Genomic DNA, 22021 nt, shown 5'->3' on the forward strand with positions numbered 1-22021 from the left:
TTTCCTTTTGCACCTTCTGGTAGATGGTTCTAAAGCTTAAATTGTTTAGGTGATTTCAACAATGATTAATGGTGTGATGGTAAAAGTTTAACAACCAGCTCTCTGTGGGGGAAGAGGACAACACTTATTTCTAGTATTTGCTGATTTCTATACTGTCCATATCTCTCCTATCACTAATTCAAGCTACCAAGGTGAAGTCATTGAATGGGAAGTCAGTGAAAACAAACTCGCAAAAAGATACACAGTATCACACCATTATATTATTGTCAACATAAAAATACATTAGATTTTGATGATGTTAAGACCATAAATAATCATAAAATATAATGTAGTAATTAAAGGGTAATGACTTTTGAATATTTATTACCTTTACTTTAAAGTAATTTATCTAATTGTAAATCTATATATTTTTGTTATTTATAACAGCTGACAGAATTTTCCAAAATTTAAAAACTGGCTCTTAAAAGCTTGTGCAAGCCAGCTCTAGTATATCACTGTTGCCAAGATGAGACCATTCAAAACTTGGCCTCTTCCCTTACAAACTGATTGGGGAAATTATGTTTTTACATGTGAGCTAATTAGAAGATAACTCAAGACATTACATACTTAAATATCAAATAGGGAAGTGTAAATGAGACATATTTTATGTATTTCAGAGAAGGGGGGGTCTCAGGTGTACCAAAAACCAAGAATGCCTTTTCTACTGTTAGTATCCTTGTTCTGTTTATCCTCAGTTTCCCAGGACATACTCTAGAGTACTCAAACATAAATCCAGACAAATCAGATTCTCCCAGGGTAAAATGAAATAATGTTCTTCATTGTAGTGTCTTCTGAGGATCTCTAATTGTGAGTTGTAACAAATGATTAGAAGATTATTTGGGGGAAGCTGAACTGAGAATTGCCAGATCCCATAAATCAGGTTAATAATTCATAAAGTCTTCACTTGAAGATAATTATTTGGAGACTGGATTGATAGACTATTAGAAATAGTCAATGACTCTTCGTGGGAGACCTTGAGAAAAGTGATCAGGAAAAGTGGCACTTGGGTTTAATAAACTTGAAGCTGCTCAGATACATCTCGTAACTAATGGATTGTGACATATGTAGCCTGGGCTTTGACCAGCAGTGATACCCAATGCTGTAATTGTCTTGCATATAGAGTGTCTGTTTCCAAAGAAAGTTGTTGCTGTGTTGAGAGAGTAATTACAAAGCTGCCAGAAGGAAGAGCAGTCCCGCCACCAAGCTCACCATGATTTATTGGGTGTATTTGTACTCTTAAACTGATCTGTCTTTTTCTTCCTGGAATGTTTTCACACTTCAATATGAATCTCTCTTCCCCTGAGCTCACCTCATTTGTGTCTGAAATATTGATCTGGTTGACAAAGGACAGGGCAGTATAATTGTGTGTGTGTGTGTGTGTGTGTGTGTGTGTGTGTGTGTGAGAGAGAGAGAGAGAGAGAGAGAGAGAGAGAGAGAGAGAGGAGGGGGGCACTGTGAGAGTACGCATGTGTACACGTACACAGTATTCAATAACATGACCCTCTCATATTATTTTTATGATCTAGGGAGATTTGGCACAGAAACTGCCCTTTCTCCTTGAAAATTCCACTGATAGTTTCTGCCTTTGAGAAACAAACTTGATTGTGAGAGTGAAAAAGACCTTCAGTCTTCTCTGTGGCATTTGTCCATGGAGTCTGCAATAGAAATGATGTATGAAAGCCCACCAATGCAAGAAAATCATAATCTTTTTGACAAATTCCTTTACTTCCATTGTAGATCAGCAGTTTTAGGAAGGTGGTCTCCGTGGTATCCTAAATGCTAAAAGTCTTCCATCACACAAATGCATCTTGTTAAAGTTGAGAAGAACCTTGGAAGGGTGTAGTTCCCCCTCTCCCTTTTAGAGAAGTAATCAAAAGTTGCTTTTAGTTAACTTAAGCATTTTATCTCCCAGGAAAGATGTCTTCACTTCTCTGGACTTGGAGTCACCAAGGAACAGTAGAAGGTGTTGGTTCACACCAAACCTTTGCTAGACACATCCACTTTGCATCTGCCTCTAATGTTTTTCTCTCTTCTCACAAAGGAGAACAGTTGCGTGCCTCTTCACTTTTTATTGAAATTTTCAACAGAAGCCTTAGAAAATTTAGTTCTTTTTTGGTGGAAAAAAGAGGCTTGTATTCTATTTGCTGAAAACCCAAGTGGATCAAATTGTGAAAAATTTTATGACAAACTCAAGCAGTTGGGTTCAGCATACTTCTTCTGTCAGAAGGAGCTTGTTGACAAATCGTTCTTATTGCTAATGAGCACAGGAAAATAAAATCTGTGGGAAAAAAAACCCCAACTAAGGTGTACATTGTAGATTCCTTGCTTTCTAAGGAACACAGAAGATGACCATTATTTCAGAAAAGGTTAGTGGTATTCCTGTCCTCAGAACAAAGGCATTAAATAAGTGACCTCTCTTAGTCCCTTCTACTCTCTATAGTAACAGATATTGTGTGATTATGACTCAGTTTTGAAATTCTTTTCCTTTTTATAAACCCTGTATAAAGCTTAATCATTGCAGTTGAACTAACCTAACTTTCAGGCTGTGGGTATAACAGACAATAAGCTTGACAGTAACTTGGAAACCAAGAGACATGGCTTTTAATTCTGGAAAACCTGTACTATGAGGTGGTGAGCATACAGGGTGCCTGGGTGGGTCAGTTGGTTAAGCGTCCGACTTCAGCTCAGGTCATGATCTCCTGGTTCATGAGTTTGAGCCCCACATCAGGCTGTCTGCTGTCAGCATGGAGCCTGCTTCAGATCCTGTCTCCCTCTCTCTCTGCCCCCTCCCCAGCTTGTGTGCTCTCTCTCAAAAATAAAATAAACATTTGAAAAAAAAAAGGATGATGAGCATAGTTTCTTTAAGGAAAAAATTGCATTAAACTAATCCACTGTTTTTCTTGAGGCATTTTATAAGTATAAGAACATTAGATGTACTGTAATTAAGACATTTACATAAGATTTGTCACCCTTCGCCATCAGAGGATTGAGAGAGAAATAGAAATAGCTGAGAAATAGAAAACCAAGTTTAGAGAAAATGTTTTTTCTCCCTGAATGGAGAAAAAGTCATAGTGTATTCCCAGGGACAAAATTCCAAGGTTAGTTTGACTTAATACTTGAATAAATGATTTAGGAGTAGTATTATATAGGAAAATTGCCGGTTTTCCAGAAAGATGTGTAAAACCAATGAACAAACTTAACAAAAAACTTGCAAAGCCTGTTTATTCAATGTTTTTTGAATGCCAACCATGTGTCAAGACTTGTTGGGGCGGGGGGGGGGGGTACAAATAAATAGTTCCTAGTTTTAAGTGGCTTATAGTCTAATACGTGATTACAACATATTGCTGTAAAACTAGAAGATTGACCAGAAAGTATTTCCTTTCCCTCCAGAGGAGTTAGGTAAGTAAAATAGTATTTTCAGAGTGCAGAACCTTTACTTCCAGCTTGAGAGAAGAAAAGAGTCAAGTTTTCAGGAAGGTGATAACATTTAAACCTGACCTGTAGACTTCTAGTCTGCATTAATAAAGTACTAGGACGTTCTAAGCACAGGGAACACAATGGCAAATGTAGCGTGGAAAAAGGCAGGCACAAATTATATAAGTGAGCAGTAAGGAATTCAAGTTTTTGTGGTAATTGTTTTCTTGTTAACACAGAGTATGTGATAAGGACAAGTAGAAAATGCAGTTTGGGTGAAATTGTGAAGGGTTATGAAATGTCAAGTTAGAAATTTTGTCCTTGACCCTGGAGGCTAAGAGTTCTCTACATTTTTCTTCCTTAGCACATATGACAGAGGACATTATAATACGCATTACGTGGTCATAGCAGAAGTTATATACAAATAACTATAAACTTCTCAAGAACAGTCATGAATATGTTTTAATATTTTAGTATAAGTCATTCTCAAACGTTAGTGTTTTAATTATCAAATGCTAGCAAATTACTTTTGACATGTCAAAATAGATGACAACACTCTAGTATGTTGAAGTAACTGGCTTAAGGTTTGCTGCTACAGGGCTTGGGAATATTCTGTTTTAAGCATTAAAATGTCATAATTAGAGCAAATTTTTGTAAATACTTTACAGGTATTAGAAGGTAAATGAGTTTGCTAATGGTAAAAACACAGAGTACAGGAAAACAATGAGACACTATTAAAATATCTAGTCAAGTGATAATTGGGACTTGAACTTGGGAAGCAATAGTGAAAATGGAGAAGAGCCTGGAATTGTGAGCTATTACAGGATGATGCGTCTTGTGACCTAATTGGATTAGGTACAAGAAGGGAGTAGTGTTGGGTGGCAGAAGTCATGAGAACAGTCACAACTTACGTAAAGATTCAAGTGGGAATTTGAGTAGGAAGATGGTGCTATTAAAGAAATTATAGGGGCACCTATAGTGGCTCAGTCGGTTAAGTATCTGACTTCAACTCAGGTCATGATCTCACAGCTCGTGAGTTCGAGCCCCATGTGGGGCTCTGTGCTGACAGCTCAGAGCCTGGAGCCTGTTTCAGATTCTGTGTCTCCATCTCTCTCTCCCCCTCCCCTGCTCATGCTCGCTCTGGTGCTCTCTCTCTCTCTTCTCTCTCTCTCTCAAAAATGAATAAACATTTAAGAAGTTAAAAAAAAAAGAAATTATAAATTCAAGAGGAAGAACACGTTTAGGAAGCAATAAAGCAGGTTCAGTTTGGTATAAAATGAAATTGTAGAATTTAATATACAACAGAAATTCAACAGGCAAATTGGGGTAGAGAACTAGCAATCCAGAGAGAAGTAAAAAGCCAGAGATTGTGATTTGGTAGTCATACATGATGAGTGATAATTAAAGCCTTGAAACTGAATAAGATTACCCTATTCTTTACTCCTTAGATTACCTCCCTTGATAATTAGTTTCTTGGGGTATCATTTACATTTAGAGTTCTACAGAGGAAATGAATTCAGAGGAAGAGAAAAGAATTCATAGAGTTAGGGGGGAAAAAAGAATTCTACAAAAGCAGGAGACCAGAGGAGATCAAGCTGAGAGTGATCCATTTTATGAAATCCTGTGGGAAACTTGAAGAAAATAAGAATGGTGAATTTGGAGAAATCATTACTTCAAAAAAGTAGTTAATGTAGAATCTAAATAACAATGGCTGTTGATGGGCAGGTAAATAGCAAGGGTAGGCTTTAATTTCAAGAAGTTCAGTAATGATTGGAAGTAGTGAGAGAATGCTCCTGAGCATATATCAGGATGGAGAGACCTCTTTTATAATTTTGGGTTTGAAAAAAAAATTGGAGTGAAGATAACACACAGTAGTAGAATAATGACAGTGGAAGGAGTGTCAAGAACATGCCTGAGTCTAGTGTAAGAGCCATCAAAAAGTGTGGCATGCTCAGGGAAAAGAAGGGATATGGGTAGTTTTGTTAGTTTGGGTTCTCGAAGAAACAGATAAATGGATTTAGATTTGTAGGAGATCTATTGTAGAGACATCTTTAAAGGATAAAGGGAAGAGATGTGAATAGATAAGAAAAGCCTTCAAACCACAGTGTAGGTCTCATAACTGTTACAGGAAAGAAAGAAGACAGATTGCATAGGAAGAGTCTCAGACTATAGTACAGTTCCAAAAAAGTTTTAGCCAGACTAATGTGAATTCTTTGGTCCAGAGCCATCCATCTGAGGAGTCCCACATACCTCAAAAAGGGACTTGTATTGCTCATATTACTACCATCATCATGTTCAGTCTTTGGCTGAAAAATACCTAGGGAAAGGGAGGCCTTGTTATAAATGTGGTGGTGGATTCAGAGGTCAGCATCTAGGACTATCAATCAACTCTACTTTCTGCAGCAGATCTAAGTAGCTCATTGTCATGGCTACCATGTTAGTACAAGTGCATGTGGTTAATTTCAGAAAGATTGGTCAGGGCAGTGATTGGTTATGGTAGTAAATAGTAAGGAATAAGCATTCTAACCAACATGTCCTTCTGATTCTCTGTGTTTAAGGGAAAAGGAACAGATGCTACTGTAGAGTGTTTTATTAAACAGATGATCTTGGAACATCATAACTCAGATTGTTTAAGAAGCTAGTCTTACAAATAGAAGACTGTCTTTTAAGGTATGCTAGAATGGACGACTGCCATTTATGCCTCAAATATCACAAAGACAACTAAGATGGGAAATGGCAGTTCTAAGGGATTTTCTTGAGACTGCTTATTCTTTCTACAATGGTTAATACTCTCGTAGTTCACATCACAGCTTGGCCGCCTGCTGTTTGTATCATGTTGGATTTGTTGCTTAGTTTTCTTGCTCTCAATTTTCTTCATCTACAAAATGGGAATACAAAGTGGCTTAGAGAGTTGTATTAATTTATATTTTGTGTGCACTTTACTTTTAGTTATAAAAGTGCCATTTCCCTTCTTCCATTAAAACTTTAGTTTTGGGCCTTGGGTTCTTTCTCCTTCAACAGTTGAACTATCAACATTTGATTTCCAACTTGGTCCTTCACTATTATCCACCCTCTACCTGTACCATCACTGCCACTGCCAAATCTACCATTTCTTTCTTCTGTTCTACTATCATCACCTGTTTTCTGTGTGCTTTTGTTATCTTATGGATTCTTTTGGGGAAAATTGCAATGACAGAATAACTTGGATGCTAAATTTCCTTTATGTCAAGCCTATTTCTATAGGACTGCTTCAGGAAAAAGTTGAAGAGAAAAAGGTTATTTGTTCCCAATAGATCAGAGAATCCGCAGTGCACAATGGAAAGGGCAAACAAAGAGGAACAGGTAAGCATGGCTTGCACTAAAGAGTAAAGAATTAGAGTCCAAAAAAAGATTGAAGTTTAGATTTGTCAATAAGGTAATAAATTTCAGTAATAGGAGTTGAAGCCAAAAGCTAGAAATTACCTAGAAGACTGATTTCCTTAACTTCTATTAAGTGTGGAGTTTGTATTTTAAATTTCTCATGTAGTTCATGTCTCTACTCTGCAAGAAATATACATGGTATAGCAAAAAGTACAGACCAAAGAGAATTGTTTGCAGTCCAATAAAAATGATCAATGAAAATAAGGAATATTCCTCTGAGCATAACAAGATAGTTATTACTCTTTGATTTGGAAATCCAAGGATTGAAAGATAAGACAAATTAAAATCATGAAACATTTATGTATTCATTTATTCTCATTATACTAAAGTCAGAAACTACTTTTATTATATTAATATCTTTTCAAAGTTTATTTATTTGTTTTGAGAGAGAGCGAGTGGGGAGGTCAGAGAGAGAGAGAATCCCAAGCAGGGTTTGCACTGCCAGCTCAAAGCCCAACGTGGGATTCAATGCCACAAATCATGAGATCATGTCCTGAGTTGAGAGCATGACCCAGGCTGAGATCAAGAGTTGGACGCTTAACTGATTGAGCCACTCAGGCACCCCAGTCCTACTTAGGAAGAAGAAAGCTTATAGAAATAGTGATATAATTATATCAGTGATATTGATATAATACTTCCTGAGGGAAGTCATAGAGACAGAGAAGACAGCTAATATTTAAATATCAACCAAATTTCATGCAGTGTGATTGGCAGTATACTGGTATTCTTTCATTTAGTTTTACCAGTAAACAGATGAGAGAGGTATTATCAAACCCATTTAATACACAAGAAATGTATGGTCTAGACTGAGATTGGTTAGCAAGTAGTAGGTGGTGGACTTAGTCCTGAAATCCAGTTCTGACTGATTTAAAAATAATGTTTTCATATGCCAACTACTAAGTTATTTTTTTTTCATTATTCAGAGCCATAAGTTTTGAGGATAAGCTAAGTGTGTTTTCAGTTTTGGTCAATTTTAAATCATGGGGTTTAGTAGGACTGCTCACATAGGCCTTTTGCTATCCGTCTTAAAGACAAATTGCAGTACTGAATGGACCAGGGAACTAATAAAATACCACATTCTCTTAGTTGTGAAATTCACCATGTAGAAATAGACCCTCTGACCAGATTAGTACAAGAATCATACAATGTATACAATATTTATTCCATAAATATTCATTACTGATGCTGAAGATGATAAAGAGGAAACTAACATGTAAATTAGGCAGAACCACATAGCATATCAGAGCTTTTAACACATCTTTGGAGGGCAATAAGGACAGATGACTTGAAGTATCAATGCATATGTGCACATACATACAAATATCATTTACCCCCCTGGGTGAGACCAGTATAATTTGATTCCAAACACATTTGAAGTTATCTTGACATTTCAAAAACATTCTTGACAAAATTGTCCATATTTATCTGTATGTGAAGCATTTTTCCCATCTGTACGAACCATCCACTAAATGATTTCAAGAAAAGGGAAAAAATTCAGATGAAAAAATAAGCAAAACTATTTTAAAGGATGTTCGATGAGGAATAAGCACTGCCTCTTCAGTAAAGACCTCTCTCTTCCTCTTGGGCAAGGCCAGTCTCTATAAGTGCTTTTTAACCCAGTTTGTTAATTGCTGTCAACTCCAGAAATGTAATTTTATAAATTAAAAAAAAAAAAAAGATGACAGAAATTACCTTACTACTGTAAAAGGAATCAATACATTCTGAATTTTGACTTCCAAGAACATTGTTTGGGGACATGTTATTTACTCTATGTAGGGCTACAGGCATTCTGGATGAAACAGATATCCTGTAATTTGAACCACTTCTGTTAACTGGGTTTTTCTGGTGTAAAGAAATAAGCAATTTTTTTTTAATTCATCACTGGAGAAATGTTCTTTTATCAACACTCCAAAAACTTGCTGGGAATATACTAGTCTCTACTAAATATGCTGTAAGACTGAAGATTATTTAAATAAAATTTGAGGGCTGTGTTACCATTCATAACATGTTAATGAATTTCTATATCATATGGACTTTCACCTCTCATCACCGACGTGTCCTTTCTTTGCCGTGTTTTCTTCAACTAAGTAACACTATGAAATCATTGATGGGATCTCTAATAAACAGTTTAGCTTCATCATAGCACAATTCTTGAATTTCCTAGAATCTTTATATAAAATGTGCCTGAGATAAGATATCACTTTATAAATACCTGGGATCAAGACCTTGCTAAAAAGGCAATTTACTTTCATATCAAAAAATTGCCTGAAATATGGTCAGAATATTTATGTTGTGGTATATAATTTGATGGCTCTGTCTCTATTTATAGAAATGTTACTGATTTCTTTGCTGGGCCTTCTAGTTTGAAACCAGTGTTTGGTACGTTATTAACTAAGAAATGGATTTATCATAAAAATTCTGTATCTTGGATTTAGTCATTCTTGCTGCCTGGTTTTCTTCCAAAGTTTTTCTGAGTATAGTCCAGACCAGAATTAGTTTAAGAAAGGTGCTTCAGTTTGCTATATCCTTGTGAAATCTCATCTGGTCCCAAATTAACTCTTGCTTATAAAACCTCCCTAGAGTACTGTAAGCACTTGTATGTGTCTTCCTTCACCATTCCCGAGGGCTAAATGTTGTGGATTTCTCAGGTCTGCCATAGGACTAACCACTCTCTAAAACAATTTTACATTTCAAATCAATCTAAACCAGATTGTATCTGCCATGGTGTAAACTAGTTGGCCATGGCCTACCAGAGCAGAAAACAGGATATAATTTTGAATAGCTGTGTAACCTCATGGGAATCCCATATGACTAGAAAGTCATTTGATAGTAATAAGGTAATTTATGTCATCTTTTTCTATTCAAAGATTTTGTTCTATCACACTTATTCAAATATGACGCCATTGTTTTTATGACTTAAATGGATTCTGGTTCAAAAAGATGTAAATTTCTAACTATGAGTTCTGTTAAATAAATGTCCCTTTTGTATGTGTGCTTTTTAACAATCCTTGACATTACTCAGTAAAAACAGGAACAATATGTATTAATACATTTGCAAAATCCACTCCCTTTTTTTACTGAAACATAGATACCTATGTCTTAGGAACAACTGTTTGTTGGTGCAATATTCTAAGCAAATGTATTAGTTTTCTATTGCTACTATAACAAGTTATCACTAACTTAGAGGCTGAAGATAAGAAATATTTATTATCATACAGTATGTCAGAAGTGTGATGCAGGTCACATTGGGCTAAAATCAAGATGCTGGCTGGGCTGCATTTCTTCCTAAGGAAGAATGCATTTCTTTGCTTTTCCTAGCTTATGGCCTCATTTCTCCATCTTCAAAGCTGGCAATAGGGACTTGAAGCCTCTTCATATTACATCACTCATATCTCCCCTCCTGTAGTCAGACATCCTTCTGTTTCTGTCTTCTATTTCTCTTCCACTTCTAAGGCTCCTTGTGATTATATTAGACCCACCCACATGATTAAGAACAATCTCCCCCTCTCAAGAGCTTTAAATTAATCACATGCAAAGTGTCTTTTACCAGGTAAAATAACATTCATAGGTTCTAATGATTAGGCATGGATACCCCTGGGAAACCGTTATTCTGCCTACCACAGTGAGCAAGATTTTAGGTAGACTTAAGAGAAATCACAAAGAGCACCTCCCTAAATGATCCAGTTGATCACTGTTTTCCTCCATTAACAGTGAGGCACTGTGTTGTATGCACACTATCACTGTACCTTTAAATATACTGTTGTATAACTGTTGTTCTCTAACTTGAGGACTGATTTTCATCCCTCATCCATTTATGGAAGCACAAGTCCACAGGTTCAATACTTTTTTTTTTTTAACTAATGAACTTAATTGCAAATGAAGGTTGTCTCCTTAATCTCTTTTGTTCTCAGGCTCAAAGTACATTACTTGCTAAGTCTGGGATGAAGAACTAGAATGAGCTAGATAGACATAGAGGAAGATTTATGGAATGATTTGTAGAGTGTTCACTGAAACATGAGTCATATCTGAATTCCTACTGAACTTTATTTGTGCTTCTCTTAATATCTAGTGTGCTTTCCATGTACGAGATCTTATGATCTTATTTTAAATTTGATATTAAACTCTTTGCAGAATCACTTAAGAGCCAAACTTATCTAGCATATTATTTTATTTAAATTTTGGTTAGTTAACATCAGTGCAATACTGGTTTCAGGAGTAGAATTCAGTGATTCATCACTTACATACAACACCTAGTACTCATCCCAACAAGTGCCCTCCTTAGTGCCCATCACCCATTAACATTTTTTTTATTGTTAGAGTTTCCATAATAGCCTGTTCTTATCCATTTAAATTTTCAGAACACTGTGATATATTGTCCAGACCACTCCTCTTTTCCAGAGTTTTGAGTGATAACAAATTTGTGCTCATCCTCTCCCTTGAGGGAATTGCAAAATGCTCAGGATGGGCCACTCTTAATCTATTCCATATACATACATTTTTAGGGTGTCTCACCTATTCCCTGGTCAAGCTCAATTGCTAAGTTTACTCTCCTTGTTAAAAGATGAGGGGTGCCTGGGTGGCTCAGTTGGTTAAACGTCTGACTTTGGCTCAGGTCATGATCTCACAGTTCATGGGTTTGAGCCCCACATCGGGCTGTGCACTGACAGTGCAGAGCTTCATGCCTGCTATGAGTTCTGTGTCTCCCTTTCTCTCTCCCTGTCTGCTGCTCATGCTGTGTCTCTGTCTCTCAAAAATAAATAAAAATTAAAAAAAAACATTAAACAAAAGATGAATCCTTGGCAGATTTGCTCTCCTTGCTGGGAGTGGATGATATGGAAGCAATTTCATGGTACCCTCCTGTCAACCTTGCCTTTCAAGACCTCTGCCCCTGGGGAGACATCAGAGATAGGAAGGCAATGGAACAAGAGAGGGGAGCAGGACTGGCTCAGACTTCTCTAAGCATTGGTAGGAAAACTCTGTTGTGGAACTCTGTCCTGCCAGACCAAATGTCTGTTGTTAACATACCTTTCACCATTTCAGAAAAAGAAAACTTCAAAATATATACTTTTACTCGTCTGCCTGGAGTCAATGCAAATAAAAATAAGTTAAAATGGGGAAACATGAATTGAGGTGTGCAATTGAGTACACCCAGAGGAAGACTGGCTGTGAGTGATTTAGAGCATAGAAAACACTTAGGAATCTTGCTAAAATACTGATTCTGATTCAGTAGGTCTGGGGTGGGATGTAAGATTCTACATTTCTATGAAGCCTCAGACAATGTGAATTCTGCTGTTTCTGATATCACATCAACAAAGATTTAGAGCAATATGTACTCCATTTTGTGGTGATAATAGGACCACCAGTATACAAGGAGATAAGATGAACAAGGATCTCTAAACTTTGCTGTGACCTCAGTATTACAGGGTAAGGAAAAACATGCATGTAGCTGCATCTGAGGAGTGTATTTGAGTTCCCCCCATGACGACCCAGGAGCAGTATGTCTTGATGGCTATAGCACAAGATTGAAAGTGAGTGCTAACTGACCTCCTGATTCATTATATAAGCCCTATATAAGTCACTTTATCATCCCAATTTTCCTTTTATTTCTAAAATAAGAATTCAGATACTTGTCCCAGGCTTCTTTCACAGATGCTGCAAGTATTAACAAAGGACTACTTTTAAGAAAGTAGATACAAATAGAAGACATTATTACTACTTGCTGTCATCTCTTTTCTACTTACCATCTAACTCCCTTCTTACCACTTATACATGATTTATCTTTAGCCCATGTTCTATTTTCTTGGTATTCTTCTCATGTGACCATGTGATATATTATTGAAATGCCCGAACTTCTTTTATTGCTAATTATATATTAACCAGGTTCTGACTTCATTCTTCTCTGTATTGAATCCTGGTCCAGGCATGACACTGACAAAAAGGATTCCTAGAGCTCAGAGGAAATTTTGGCAAATGACAGTTCTCTTTTAGGGCTGTTAGTCTTAATGGAATATTTGATAAGATGGTAATAACCCCTGAGATCCTTTTATAGCAAACCCAGAGGCGAAATATATATATATTTTAACAGTCTCCATGACTTTTATTTATTCATTTCAGTTTTTAGTGAGGTCATTTCTTGGAGGCATTTCCCATTGACCATTTCTTCAAACATGCTAAACACGCATGGTCAAACTGTTGATATGTATAGACAATCTTTCTTCATATGTATGATTCAGTGTCAGTTTAAAGCTCATTTCCTCAGCTCCCATTTAGAAGTGGAAAACTACTCACCATCCTCTAGCATATCTTCTCTGATGATCTGTAGAATCAGCAATTTGATTCCTTAAACACATATTCTCACCTATGTATCATCTATTTACATTCTCCATTTTGATTTTCTTACTCAAAGACAACTTGTACCTCCATTCCAGTATCTGATGGTTCAGATGTATTTCCCCTTAGAGAAAAAAAAAATGTTTCTTGTTCTTGTCAATTATGTACAACAGAATATAATTCTTCATATATTTCAAACATAAGTTCACTGTTTAACAATATGAATGGGCAGGCAATATAAACATTTGGGAGATAATGGTAATAACAATGGTAAGTGTTAAGTTATTCAGCTCTTTATTTTTCCAGACTCCATGCAAAATGTTTGACACAGGAGTTCTAATTTAATGCTCGCAAAAATCGTGTAAGGAAATTAATTATCCTCATTTTGTAGATGTTGACACTAAGGTTTAGAAATCCTAAGCAATACTGCTTATGGTCATAAAAAATAAGTCACAGACCCTGTACTAAGAAATAAAACATTCTCATTCTAAAGCCTGTGCACAATTTTAATCACCACACTAGATTATTTTGGCAAAAGTTGACTAACTCTGGGTCTGGACATTGCCACTGTCCAAACAGAAAATACATTTGTGTCTCAGGTGAAAGGCCTTTTAATGTTCAGAGTGTCATTTTGAGACCTTGATTCAAGCTGAATTGTTCCAGGATCCACCTATATCACATGTAAAATTAACAGTAAGCCTGTTCCATTACACCATCAACTTTAATTAATATGTTTATAATAATACCTTGGAATTTATTTAACCAAAATAATAATTTCATTTAACATAATGACTTGATGCACAGGCAGCACTGAATTGCAGCATCCCTGCTGCTGTTTCCAGGACATTTACCATATAGCTAATGGGAAATCACCTTTCTGATCCTGCAACACCTGTTAATGTCTAGTTTCACCTCAGAAGCCGGATCTCTTTATGTGAAGTTAGGCAGCTCTGGTGAATTAAATAGGGACCAAGTGAATTATTAATTATTTTAATAGCATTGTTATGGTTGCTTTGTTATTAAAAATTTTGCAGTGCTGCAGTAAGAGTTTCATAAAGCACATCCTTCATAACCTTTACAAAGTGTTTTGAGGACCCAAATGATCAGTGGTGAGTCTGACATAGGCCAGGCAGACTTTGGATGTCTTTACACTAAGGGATATCCTTTTTAACTTCAAGCCTTCTCCTTTCTGGAGCCATTATGAGTTGTAGTAGAAAAATCAATGATCCTCTCTGCCTCATCCCTTAACTTCATTTTCCATGCTTTATCAGTAAAATAAGGACTATTCATATTTTTAACAAGCGAGTAAGAAGCCTGAAGGGGTGTCTTCAAATATCCCTTAGCAGAGTACTTTTGTGGGGAAACAATAAGGGATCAAACTCAAGTATGAACCATGGATAGTTAGAAAAAAATCTCTTCCACTTAATTGAGGTGAGCCAACTGAACTAGGTCAACTGATTGATAAGATGACAAATGTAGGGGGCCTGGGTTGCTCAGGTGGTTAAGTGTCCGACTCTGGCTCATGGTTGTAAAATGGAGCCCTATGCTGGTCTTGGTACTAGGTGTGGAGCCTACTTGAGATTCTCTCTCCCCCTCTCTCTCTGCCCCTCCCCTGCTCACACTTTCTCTCTATTAATTTATTAATTAATTAATGGCAAATGTAGCAGAGACTGCTAGTTGTCCACTAAAATTCACGTTCTCCTTCCTCCCTCATGTTAGAGTTGGGTACATGACTGCTTGTTTACAGCCTATTATTTCCTAAGTATTTCCCATCCTTCCTTTCCACAGTTAAGTCCTTAGAACATGAGTGGAAGTGGTAAGTGCCATCCTGTGGCATAGGCCATGAGATAATGGTTGTGTTTCCTTCATGTTCTCTCTACCCTCTTCTCACAAGCAAAACATAGAAGTGTCCATGACCTCATGTCAACTTAGTAGATGAATATAGGATACTAATGGCCAAGTAACAAAATGGAAGGAACTTTAATCTTTGAATGATGGCAAATAGCAAAGCTCCCCACCAACTTGGACTACTTACCTTAAGACTGTTCTGTGAACAATTAACAAACTTTTGTTTTTTAATAGCACCTTAGATTTTCCCTTAAGTAATAGAGACTAAAATAACCCACACCATTTGTTAAAATGAATTGAATCTAATACTTTTTCACAACATAATATCTTATGGGAAACAAATATACTTAAATAAATCTCATGAAAATACCAAGAGATTTTATGGGAAACTACAGCTAAGATGAAAAAAAAAGCTGTTAATCTGATGCAGTCCGTAAGCTGCTTTCAAGGAGTGAGGCATTCCAACATATCTCAGAAAGTACAATTAGCAAGAAAAAAAAATGTATTCTGTTATAGAAATGCATAAAACTTAGTTTTGATGTATGGACCATAGCCTCATCTGGTTAAAAAGAAAATATTTAACATGACTTTGCCTCTGCAATTGTGAACCTCAATAGTTATTCAGATATTTCATGAGCAATTATTGCATGCTAAATTCTTGTTAATGCTGTTAATTTCTGAAGCTGTTTTGTATTTAGTGAAATGACCTTGCTAAGCTTAACATATCCCAAATAACTTATGGTAAAGCAAAATATCAATGCAGGACATAGATATCCAAGGTTCCAATTATTGTTGAAAATGGTATTTTTATGAAGTAGAATAAGAACACCTCTTATCTTCTGTGTTCATTTTTACTGATAATAAGTGTTAGTAGAGAACATGTATAAGCATGTTGGAATGGTTTGTAAAAGAAGAACAAAACTACATAAGAAATATAATTGCCAAAAAAAAATTCTTCTGGAGAAAGGGGTTGCTTAACATTTTATATTTCCTTAAGTCCAAAAAGGCAGTGACATCAAACACTAGGTTGGTTTTTGTGACAATTATTAATGACCAGAATTTAAAAAAAAAAAAAAAAAAACAACTCTCAACACTCCATTGGTACGTGGAAAGAGGAAACCATTTCAAAACTCACTGAATATCAGGTTTAAAAAGGTAGAAATCTCAGGATGGTGATCTTTTCTACCCTTTCCCACAAATGCTATGCTAAGTTTAAATGGCCAAATTGAATGCATGAAACTATCTATGAGCATAACCTTGAAGCAAAAACGAAGCTGAAGTTCAACAAATATTAAATGAATTTGAAAAGTATGAATGGGAGTTGAAATTATTGAGAAACTTCCTTGAATGTACTTAAGCCATTGATTCTCTAGATCTTGATATATGGATGCTAGATTCTCTATCAATAGGGAATCTTTTAAAAAGATTATCAGAAATCTCTTTAGATAAGTGAATAATCCACAATATTCTTATTTAAATTTACCACTTAAATTTAAATTTAATAAAAGATCAACTTCTATGGATAACTCCTACTCAGTATATCATATTATTTTCTCAGTAATGAATATAAGCAGAGGTCAAAGTAGCTCCTCTGAATCAGCCTTATTAGATTTCTGAAATTCCAAAAATATAGATAAGGGTAATAATTGTACATGTTACCATGTTGAGTCCATTACATTTGTCTAAAAAAGCAAAAAGGTTATCAAAGAAGAGACTTGGAGTCAGAACAGAGTATTACAGAAAATGCTATCTTATTTATATAGATATCTCCAAAGACATTTGAAAAGATAGAATGTCCCCCTCATCTAGGCCGATAGAGAAAAATAGGCTATACGTTGTGGTCTGTACTCTTATTTACATACAGAAGACTACAGTCTGCCTTTTTAAAGCATAAAATAATTTATTAGAAGACAAAGATATCTCCAAGCTGTTGAGAACCCTAAAGAAACAAATTCCAGGGGCGCCTGGGTGGCGCAGTCGGTTAAGCGTCCGACTTCAGCCAGGTCACGATCTCGCGGTCCGTGAGTTCGAGCCCCGCGTCGGGCTCCGGGCTGATGGCTCGGAGCCTGGAGCCTGTTTCCGATTCTGTGTCTCCCTCTCTCTCTGCCCCTCCCCCGTTCATGCTCTGTCTCTCTCTGTCCCAAAAATAAATAAAAAACATTGAAAAAAAAATTTAAAAAAAAAAAAAAAAAAAAAAAAAAAGAAACAAATTCCAGGCTGTACTCCCAAGAATGACTTTTAAAATCACACCATAGAACTAGGTCATCCAGTGAACTGCTATCTTTGCTATGATCTAGATTCTGGAAAGCTGCTGAATCAGGAAGCTACCCACTCAATTAGGAAGCTGTTATCACAGCTGTCGGTACCAGAACTGCCCCAGTCTGCTTTGGTCAGGAAGTAGTGATTTTAGGAAGCTGCCACTGAAAATTAGTGAAAATTAGAAAAAATTTATTTTTTTTTTTTTTGGCCAGAATCCTTACCAAAATATGGATACCTTGTGCCTTGCCCTTTCAGTGTTTCACAGTCTCTAATCAAAGTGTTACAAGTTCATGTTCTTCATGATACAGGTAGCAAAAGTTAGCTGTAAAGGAGCCCAGGGAATATAGCCACCACCACCCCCCCCCTTTTTTTTTTTTTCAAGGTTTCCAGCTTCTGTCTGCCGGGATATTATAGGGATAGATATTTAACAAGCCATTCATTGTATGTGCTACAGTCCCTTAGGACAGGGACTTTAGTGTAGATCTCCTTATTTCCTGTTCAAGTTTCCCAGTGGGCTCTATCATAGATGTGGCAGGTAGATAGATCCTTTGAGGTAGGAATGAGTATCTCAGGAACTGAATGCTCAATAATATTATTCTTGATGATGCCAGTGAATAATTTAATATTAGAGTACATATTGAGTTCTATGATCTTGATAATTTTAAAACTGATTGTCTTGTATTCAGCTTATTCAGTCTTAGCAGAGACTGAAATGTTCACAGATTCCCATGAAACACACATTTCTTTTGAAAGTTTTATAGAAAATGGTGTGATTTAGCACTGTGGATAATGATGTGTATTTTTGCCCAAATGAATTAAGTTAACCCCTATTTCTTTAGGTCCATGTTAATTGTCAGGCCCTGTGAAGCAATAGCTAAAAAGATATGGTGCCTTCAATATAGGAAATCACAACCTCATTGGACAGATTCCAGTTATAGAACTTCATAGTAAAGTAAAAACAAGATGGAGAATACTCTTTCCTGAAATCCTGGTAAAACTGCAAATATCCTCTGGCACCAAGCTTATAGTAAGGAAGTCCCCTGGGCCCCTATGTGAAGTGCTTTTTTTTTTTTTTTTTATTTTTACTATGGCAGTCTCCACTCTGATTTAAGGGATTATAATTTAGTCATGGCTCCAGACATAGGCAGAAGGATATTGAGTACTTTAGTTTTTAAAAATGGTGCCATAGTACAGTAACTCAAACTTAGTAGAATGTTAGTCTCACACTTCCAGCCATTAAAAGATTCCATTCTGGGTGCATAACTAACTGGAAAATATGCTTATGTATCCATATTTTCCCTTCACTCATTTACAGTGTTTAAGGTAGTGTTGTTTTGCTTCCATTATTTTTAACAGAGTTTATGAATTGTGTTCAGCCAAACATGGTGAATTGTCATCAGTTCTCAATTAATGTTTGAGGAATGTGATGTTTGTTATGCCTATCATAACTACTTTATATGATTAATTTTTTCCAGCACATTATATCCTAATATATTGTCATTATCATTTCAGCTCATTGTTTTGTATATGGTAGTTCAATAAAAATATATTTCAGTAATATTTTAAAAATGATTATTTATTCCTGGTGAATGGTATGCAGGGTTGGTTTGACCTCAGGTGGTTGGATGTGAAGGTCTGGGGTTACAGAGCCTCCTGTAGCCTTTAATGAGATCAGTAGAAAGACTTTCCTGGCAATAAGGACCTATGTGTGTTTATATATATCATCCTCAGATATCATCTTTTCTGTGACCGTCCCTAACTGTGATGCTCCATTTCCTTCCTGGCCCACAGGCATTGTGTCTCAAAATCCATTTGATCCATTGTGACTGTAATTATTATTTCTTTCTTTTTGACTCAGCTAATTGTATTTGCAGCCTTTTCCTCTTCTTTGCTTTGCAAAAAAGTCCCTCAGATGGTGTTTAACAAGAGTGCATATAACAAGAAACAAATTGTTCTTGGGAGTGCTATTTACCTTTTTTATTTTCTGCTTTGTTAGCAATGACACAGAGGTTTATTAGCAAGAAACAAATTAATTGCAAAGACAGCCAATCCTACACACACACACACACACACACACACACACACACACACAGAGAGAGTAAAGAACACAACCAAACCATCTTCTTCTGAGAAAGAATAAAGGTGTAAGAGGTACCTTTGGGCTAAAGGGCTTATTGTTTTATCATTATTTGATTATACTATATTCCAAGTAATTGGTGTGGTCCAGTAAAATAAGGGAATTCTATATTTTTTTTCCCTGTGAAGAAATGGAGCCAAACTTGCAATACCTCACAAATGTGATGAGATTGAGCTCCACAGCACTGCTATTGCCTCAAAAATCTAATGCATCAGAGGAATATCTTGGATTTTGAATAACAGATAAGTACATACAAATCTTGGATTAAGGGGATTGATCTTTGCAAAAGTTCCAAGACAATGGCAGAAAAACTCAAAAATCTGTGTGCAAAGATTAGGGCTCTCTGAGAGGGATTGTTCAGTGTTGAAATGCACACCTTCCAGTCAATGTTGAACTGAATTCCCAGAGAACATTAAAATAGAAATGTAGTACATCCCAAAAATCTCAGCTGGAAGGGGAGGGAGTACCATACAACTAAAAAACAAACAAACCAACAAAAAATACAACATTTCTAATATTAGGTGATCTGAAGAGTCCCTCTCTAACTAGGGATCACTTTAGTCACTAGGAATAAGACCTTCAATTACTCTCATGGTAATTCTCTCCTAAACATTTGAAGGGTACATCCCATGAAGGGTAGAGAGAAAGAATTTGAAATGTGCTAGATAATTCCATAGTAAGAAATTCAATAAGCTAGTATACAGAAGAGATAATAGAATAAAAACTATTGACTCCTAGCCATGACGATTCCTAGTAGAAGTTCCAACAAAGAAGATTTTGCCTCATTATAAGGAAAAAATATGCTAAAAATTAAAACACTCTTCAATAATGAAATGACTTTTCTTATGAAGTGATGAGCTCTTCTTCACTATAAAGATAAAGCAAAGACTAGATGGCTATTAAATATCCATTCATTGATTTATTCAGTCATGCATTTATTTAACAAATACTTATCCGGTCCTTGCTTACGTGTCAGGCATGTTAAGCTAGAAATATCAAAGATAAAGTCAACTCAAAAATTTTATGGAAGTTCTGAGTTTAGAGAAAGAATTGGAAAATAAGGCATTAGTCAATAAAGTTTGAAGCAATTTTAAATGTATGTGTCTTAAATCCCTGAATTGTTTACACTTGTAAAACTGAGATGATTTTCATCCAATCCAATCCATGTGTTGGAGTAAAATTCCCAGTCTTCTCTCTTGTGGCTCCCTCTTCCTTTTTAGCTTATTGTTCAGTAGATATATTTTTTTTAGACAGATTGAGTCAGGAACATTACTTTGGTGTTCTTGTTTGCATGGGAAGTTGTCAGGCCTGATCTGACCTGCCTTTACATCAGGATTATAAAGGTGACGGATAGTCAATTTCAAGGATTCATGATCCATTTTACCATGGTGCTTCACCTTGCAGCTAAGTAATACAGCTGTGATAAAATCAGCCATAATCACTGCATCTTACTCAGCCCTGCCTTGGCTATAAATACTAGTTTCATAACAACAAAAAAGCAAATGAAACGAGAAGGGAAATTGAAGAAAGATGAAGGCAAATGTGAAGGTTTATTCATAGTGACTAATGGGAGAATGTGTTTATGGTTTTTGCCCTATTTTTTTGTAGAGAGAATGGAAACATCACACATTAAAGAAGTTTGCTTTCAGTTGATTCATCAAAATCAATTATAAGTATTTTATCAAGCATTCATATGCATTTAGAAAAATTATTTTTAGCACTATACACTTGGAACAGACAGTTAAACAAATCCCAGCCAGGAAGGCCTTATAGTTTAACATACATATACGCATATGTGCGTATACATATAACAAACCTCTTTTGGGGGGGCAGACATAGAGACGATGGCATAAACACTAAATATGGGGAGAATTGAAGAGACTGATAAAGAAGTCTTGGAACCAAAATTATTTACTCATTCATTGTCGAGCCACACAGTGTTCTAGAAGTGAAAAGAAAAACAGTGATAGAAGCAGAGAAAAAGCAAGCCCTCAGAAAGCTCACAGTTTAGAGAGACAGAAAACAAAACAGCTACAGCAAGAACAAAAACTATATATATATATGGAATGATGGGAAAAAGAAGAAAGATGGAAATGATGGAAATATGGAATGATGGAAAAAAAAAAAAAAATATATATATATATATGGAACGATGGAAAAAAAAAGAAAGAAAAGGAAAAAAAAGAAAACATACAGAGGAGAGAGACGTAGAAATAATCAGGCATGGGAAATTTTTCAGATGCCCTCTGAATGTATTTTAGACACCTCCCTGATAGGTTGATAGTTGAATAAAAAATATTGAAATAAGTTAAGAATAAGTCATCCAGATACTTGGGACGTGAAAGATCAGGTTCAAAAAAACTAGGGCAGGAGTGTGCCTAGTATGTGTGAAGCCCCATTCGTATTATTTAAGGAGGCTGGTGAGGCCATTGTGGCCTGAGTAAGGAGGAGACAGGGCCAGAGGGGCAACAGCAGTCGAGATGGGAAGGGCCCTTAGAACTCTTCAGGAGGCCTGGAGCTTCTGCTCTCAGTGAGATGGTAAGCCACTGGAGTCTTTTGAGCCTATCAATCATC

The sequence above is a fragment of the Neofelis nebulosa genome, chromosome 5 (assembly GCF_028018385.1).
Source record: "Neofelis nebulosa isolate mNeoNeb1 chromosome 5, mNeoNeb1.pri, whole genome shotgun sequence".
Lineage (NCBI taxonomy): Eukaryota > Metazoa > Chordata > Mammalia > Carnivora > Felidae > Neofelis > Neofelis nebulosa.